The sequence below is a fragment of the Ranitomeya variabilis genome, chromosome 5, assembly GCF_051348905.1.
Source record: "Ranitomeya variabilis isolate aRanVar5 chromosome 5, aRanVar5.hap1, whole genome shotgun sequence".
NCBI lineage: Eukaryota > Metazoa > Chordata > Amphibia > Anura > Dendrobatidae > Ranitomeya > Ranitomeya variabilis.
In genome coordinates this window covers 485011367-485018743 of record NC_135236.1, presented here as the reverse complement: position 1 = coordinate 485018743, position 7377 = coordinate 485011367, and positions in this window count along the sequence as shown.

Below are 7377 nucleotides of genomic sequence, written 5' to 3'. Positions count from 1 at the left end.
TTACATTTATGGTTGGGATTAGAGTTAGGAGTGTGTCAGGGTTAGGGTGTGGTTAGGGTTACCGTTGGGATTAGGGCTAGGGGTGTGTTTGGATTAGGGTTTCAGTTAGAATTGGGGAGTTTCCACTGTTTAGGCACATCAGGGGCGCTCCAAACGCGACATGGCGTCCGATCTCAATTCCAGCCAATTCTGCATTGAAAAAGTAAAACAGTGCTCCTTCCCTTCCGAGCTTTTTACCCCAACATATGGGGCATCAGCGTACTCGGGACAAATTGGACAACAACTTTTGGGGTCCAAGTTCTCTTGTTACCCTTGGGAAAATATAAATTTAGGGGGCTAAAAATCATTTTTGTGGGAAAAGGATTTTTTATTTTCACGGCTCTGCGTTGTAAACTGTAGTGAAACACTTGGGGGTTCAAAGTTCTCACAACACATCTAGATAAGTTCCTTGGGAGGTCTAGTTTCCAATATGGGGTCACTTTTGGGGTTTCTACTGTTTGGGTACATCAGGGGCTCTGCAAATGCAACGTGACGCCTGCAGACCAATCCATCTAAGTCTGCATTCCAAATGGCGCTCCTTCCCTTCCGAGCTCTGCCATGCGCCCAAACAGTGGTTCCCTCCCACATATGAGGTATCAGCATACTCAGGACAAATTGGACAACAACTTTTGGGGTCCAATTTCTCCTGCTACCCTTGGGAAAATACAAAACTGGGGGCTAAAAAAATCATTTTTGTGGAAAAAATGTTTTTTATTTTCATGGCTCTGCGTTATAAACTGTAGTGAAACACTTGGGGGATCAAAGCTCTCAAAACACATCTAGGTAAGTTCCTTAGGGGGTCTACTTTCCAAAATGGTGTCACTTGTGGGGGGGGTTTAATGTTTAGGCACATCAGGGGCTCTCCAAACGCGACATGGCGTCCCATCTTAATTCCAGTCAATTTTGCATTGAAAAGTCAAATGGCGCTCCTTCCCTTCCGAGCTCTGCCATGCACCCAAACAGTGGTTTACCCCCACATATGGTGTATGGGCGTACTCAGGACAAATTGTACAACAACTTTTGTGGTCTAATTTCTTCTCTTACCCTTGGGAAAATAAAAAATTGGGGGCAAAAAGATAATTTTTGTGAAAAAATATGATTTTTTATTTTTACGGCTCTGCATTATAAACTTCTGTGAAGCACTTGTTGGGTCAAAGTGCTCACCACACATCTAGATGAGTTCCTTAGGGGGTCTACTTTCCAAAATGGTGTCACTTGTGGGGGGTTTCAATGTTTAGGCACATCAGGGGCTCTCCAAACGCAACATGGCGTTCCATCTTAATTCCAGTCAATTTTGCATTGAAAAGTCAAATGGCGCTCCTTCCCTTCCGAGCTCTGCGGTGCGCCAAAACAGTGGTTTACCCCCACATATGGGGTATCAGCGTACTCAGCACAAATTGTACAACAACTTTTGGGGTCCATTTTCTCCTGTTACCCTTGGTAAAATAAAACAAATTGGAGCTGAAATAAATTTTGTGTAAAAAAAATTTAAATGTTAATTTTTATTTAAACATTCCAAAAATTCCTGTGAAACACCTGAAGGGTTAATAAATTTCTTGAATGTGGTTTTGAGCACCTTGAGGGGTGCAGTTTTTAGAATGGTGTCACACTTGGGTATTTTCTGTCATATAGACCCCTCAAAATGACTTCAAATGAGATGCGGCCCCTAAAAAAAAATGGTGTTGTAAAAATGAGAAATTGCTGGTCAACTTTTAACCCTTATAACTCCATAACAAAAAAACATTTTGGTTCCTAAATTGTGCTGATGTAAAGTAGACATGTGGGAAATGTTACCTATTAAGTATTTTGTGTGACATATCTCTGTGATTTAAGGGCATAAAAATTCAAAGTTGGAAAATTGCGAAATTTTCAAAATTTTCGCCAAATTTCCGTTTTTTTCACAAATAAACGCAGGTAATATCAAATAAATTTTAACACTATCATGAAGTACAATATGTCACGAGAAAACAGTGTCAGAATCGCCAAGATCCGTTGAAGCGTTCCAGAGTTATAACCTCATAAAGGGACAGTGGTCAGAATTGTAAAAATTGGCCCGGTCATTAACGTGCAAACCACCCTTGGGGGTGAAGGGGTTAAGTTTAATACATTATCATGGAAAGGAAAAACTCTCCGTTTTTTTCCCTCCAGATTGCTAAACGTAGAGTCCTGGATTGATTTTTGTTATTTTGGTGTTTCAACCCCCAGGGTAGATCTGACTAGCTTAAGTAGCTTCCCAACATCTTCAGATAGTACATACGGGCGACCACACTTTTCATGTGAAGAGTCTAAGTCTGAGTCATCACCGGGTGGTAATTCCCCCGGTTCACCTTCAGATTCCATGTCAGAGATTTGGGCAGGCGTAGGAGGTGGATTTTCAGAGCTATGTAAACCATGCTGTTTCATTTGCTCTTTTACTGTGATTTTAACTTCATCCCTAACAATAGCCTTTATGTTTTGGAGTAAGGATGATGACTCCTCGGCCACAGTTTTATTTATACATGATCGGCAAATCCGCTTCTCATGTGTTTTAGGGAGAGCTTTATCACAGAGTGCACACACTTTATTTTTCTGTTTGGCCGTAGCTTTCTTTCCCTGCATAACATGACACAGAAAGACACTATTACTGACGTGTTTTTTGCCTTACAAAGGCACTCACCCACTAGAACCTCAGTACCTGGCAGCCTGTGGGTTGCTTTCCACTGGAACCGGCGATTCCGTGGTCGGGTCCGCCATTCTGCCAGAGGCTATTACCACCGTTGCTTCTGCTCTGCCTCTTTAAATATTATAGGTTGAGAGCAGTGTGAGCGTCCCTGAACTCTCTCCCCCCTAGAGTGTCAGCACACCGCTCCCCCTCGGCGTGCGACATCACTTCCGCTTAAACCAGAAGTCATCCCATTCACTTAGTGCCAGCTTTGTGATGGGCACACCTCTTACCCTGGCCCAGCCACCGGCCAGGAGCAGTCGCCGGGGAGTCCAACGGCGGGGAGGACGCATCGCAAGGCAGCTTCCGGAACGGTGAGTGGCGCGCACCCTCCCGCACCCAGCTGCCCCGTCGCGGACCTTGGTCTCTGGACTAGTATTGACAGAGGGGGATCCCTCTGGTACAGCGCCGCAGACTCCCCGCAGGAACAGGAAACCAAACTGAGGAGAGAGGTGCCTCCCCTATCTTTTATCTCCACTGCAGGTTTCCTGTTCCTAGGGGGGGTGCCATCTCTCATGTAACGGTGCTGTCATGGGGAAGGGAAAAATACTGTTTGATAGGGAAGGAGTGCTATTTGACTTTTTGAACACAAAATTGGCTGGAATCAAGAACTGACACCACGTCGCATTTGGAGACCTCTGATGTGCCTAAGCAGTGGAAACCCCCACAAGTGAGCCCATTTTGGAAACTAGTCCCCTCAAGGAACTTATCTAGATGTGTGGTGAGCACCTTGAACCCCCAGGTACTTCACAGAAATTTAGAACGTTCAGCCATAAAAACAAAGAAGAATGTTCTTTTAGCCCCCAATTTTTTATTCACAGAAGGGTAACATGACAAAATGTACCGTAAAATTTGTTGTGCAATTTCTCCCGAGTACACCAATACCCTACAGTTGTGGCCAAAAGTATTGACACCCCTGCAATTCTGTCAGATAATACTCAGTTTCTTCCTGAAAATGATTGCAAACACAAATTCTTTGGTATTATTATTAGCTTTATTTAATTTGTCTTAAATGAAAAAACACAAAAAGAATTGTCCTAAAGCCAAATTGGATATAATTCCACACCAAACATAAGGGGGTGGACAAAAGTATTGGCACTGTTTGAAAAATCATGTGATGCTTCTCTAACTTGTGTAATTAACAGCACCTGTAACTTACCTGTGGCACCTAACAGGTGTTGGCAATAGCTAAATCACACTTGCAGCCAGTTGACATGGATTAAAGTTAGCACAACCTCTGTCCTGTGTCCTTGTGTACCACATTGAGCATGGAGAAAAGAAAGAAGACCAAAGAACTGTCTGAGGACTTGAGAAACCAAATTGTGAGGAAGCATGAGCAATCTCAAGGCTACAAGTCCATCTCCAAAGATCTGAATGTTCTTGTGTCTACCGTGCGCAGTGTCATCAAGAAGTTTAAAGCCCATGGCACTGTGGCTAACCTCCCTAGATGTGGACGGAAAAGAAAAATTGACAAGAGATTTCAACGCAAGATTGTGCGGATGTTGGATAAAGAACCTTGACTAACATCCAAACAAGTTCAAGCTGCCCTGCAGTCCGAGGGTACAACAGTGTCAACCCGTACTATCCGTCGGCGTCTGAATGAAAAGGGACTGTATGGTAGGAGACCCAGGAAGACCCCACTTCTTACCCCGAGACATAAAAAAGCCAGGCTGGAGTTTGCCAAAACTTACCTGAAAAAGCCTAAAATGTTTTGGAAGAATGTTCTCTGGTCAGATGAGACAAAAGTAGAGCTTTTTGGGCAATGCATCAACATAGAGTTTACAGGAGAAAAAAAGGCATTCAAAGAAAAGAACACGGTCCCTACAGTCAAACATGGCAGAGGTTCCCTGATGTTTTGGGGTTGCTTTGCTGCCTCTGGCACTGCACTGCTTGACCGTGTGCATGTCATTAGGAAGCTGAAGACTACCAACAAATTTTGCAGCATAATGTAGGGCCCAGTGTGAGAAAGCTGGGTCTCCCTCAGAGGTCATGGATCTTCCAGCAGGACATTGACCCAAAACACACTTCAAAAAGCACTAGAAAATGGTTTGAGAGAAAGCACTGGAGACTTCTAAGGTGGCCAGCAATGAGTCCAGACCTGAATCCCATAGAACACCTGTGGAGAGATCTAAAAATGGCAGTTTGGAGAAGGCACCCTTCAAATATCAGGGACCTGGAGCAGTTTGCCAAAGAAGAATGGTCTAAAATTCCAGCAGAGCATTGTAAGAAACTCATTGATGATTACCGGAAGCGGTTATTTTGGCTAAAGGTTGTATTAGGCTGAGGGTGCCAATACGTTTGTCTGGCCCATTTTTGGAGTTTTGTGTGAAATGATCAATGTTTTGCTTTTTGCTTCATTCTCTTTTGCGTTTTTTCATTTAAGACAAATTAAATGAAGATAATAATACCAAAGAATTTGTGTTTGCAATCATTTTCAGGAAGAAACTGAGTATTATCTGACAGAATTGCAGGAGTGTCAATACTTTTGGCCACAACTGTATATGTGGTCAAAAACTACTTTTGGGCAGCATGGTGGCTCAGTGGTTAGCACTGCCGCCTTGCAGCGCTGGAGTTCTGGGTTCAAATCCCATCAAGGACAACATCTGCTAGGAGTTTGTATGTTCTCACCATATTTGCGTGGGACAACATCTGCTAGGAGTTTGTATGTTCTCACCATATTTGCGTGGGTTTCCTCCGGGTACTACGGTTTCCTCATAAATTCCAAAGACATTCTGATGGGGAATTTAGATTGTGAGCCCCATCGAGGACAGCGACAATAATGTGTCCAAACTGTAAAGCACTGTGGAATATGTTAGCGCTATATAAAAATAAAGATTATTATTAAAAATTTTGAGGCACAGTGCAAAGCTCAGAAGGGAAGAAGCGTCATAGTGCAGATTTTGCTGTTACAATTTGTGGGTGCTATGACCCACTGGGGGATCACCTGAGGTGTTAAGAGCTGCAGAACCCTTCATAAGTGACCCCATTTTACAATCTATACCTCTCAATTCATCTTCATCACGATGAAGCATTTTTGGAAGTTGGGGCTAATGAGGGCGGGCTGTCCGCACAGCGCAACCAATGGATTGGTGCACTTCCTCCGACTTCTTTAAGGAGATTGGTTAGGTGTGTTGTCCGTTAATACCCTCTGATTCCGAGAAAAGCTCTCACCTGTTTTGTGATAACAGGTCAGGGCCCGCTCTGAATGGACTCGATTTTATTTATTTGAGGTATGGTAACCTCACGGCTGATCACGTATGTTTAATACCTGGCTTCCTCGAGCCCTATCGCACATTTGTTGGGATTCGCCATCAAGCCTGCTGCCCTGAGCGAATCTACTACCGCTTGTACCCGGGTCAAGTGGGTATGCCAGTCACTACTAAAGATGATGATGTCATCCAAGTATTCCGACGCATACTTCCGATAGGTTTCTAGCACTATGCCCATCCTCTGGAACGTGGCTTGGGCCCCATGTTGTCCAAAGAGCAAGACTACATAGTGGTACAAACCCACCGCTGCTTTGAAGGCAATCTTTTCCTTTCCTGACTCCGTAAGAGGCACCTGCCAATAAAGTACTGGGCCTGACCCAGTCGCTCGATCAGCTCATCCACCTGGGGCATTGGATAAAGGTCGAACTTTGACACTTCATTTAATTTACGGAAGTCATTACAGAGCCGTAATGATCTGTCCGGCTTTGGGATTAACACAATCGGGCAATTACTCCCAGATGGAGCATTTGTCTTACCTTACTCACAAATGCTCCATCACAAATGTATCTAGGCCTTGAGCACATGGTATGGTTTCATTCGCACCCTTATGTGAGGCTCGGTGGCAGTGTCATGCTGAATGACAGAGGTACGACCGGGTAGTTCCGAGAATACATGTTCATTGTCTTGCACTATTTTCCGGACCTCTCAATACTGTTGTTTAGAGAGAGTGTCTTCTATTTTTATCTCTCTCTCGGCCTCGTCTTTGGCCGGAGACAGAGGGTTCCCTGTTGGTACGACCGGGGTCGCCTCCACGACCAAACATTCCTGGTCCTTCCAGGCTTTTAGTAGGTTCACATGATATAATTGTTTGGGTTTTCTCTTCCCGGGCTGGTAAACAGGTAGTTCACTTCCCCCACTTTTTCCCAAACCTCATATGGACCTTGCCACGTGGCCATAAATTTACTGTTTGCGGTGGACACCAGCTCTAACACCCAATCCCCTTCTTTAAAGGATCTGACTGTGGCCTTTTTACATGTGCGGCCTGGGCAACCATCTGATGTTCCTTTACTATGGACCTGACTGTAATCCGGTTCTGCATCCTTGCCACATGTTCGATTACACTCCTATGTGAAATTGGCTCCTGTTCCACATCTCCTTAGCTACTTCCAGCAACCCCATCGGATGCCTGCTATGCAATAGCTCAAAAGGAAAGAAACCCGTGGAAGCCTGTGGTACCTCGCGGATAGCGAACATCAGATAGGGCAATAACATGTCCCAATCCCTCCTGTCCTTGGAGACCACCTTTTTGAGCATTGACTTGACGGTTTTGTTAAAACGCTCAACTAATCCGTCGGTCTGAGGATGATACACCGACCTGCGCAATTGCTTTATCTTGAAGAGCTTCCACAGCTCCGATATCACCTTGGA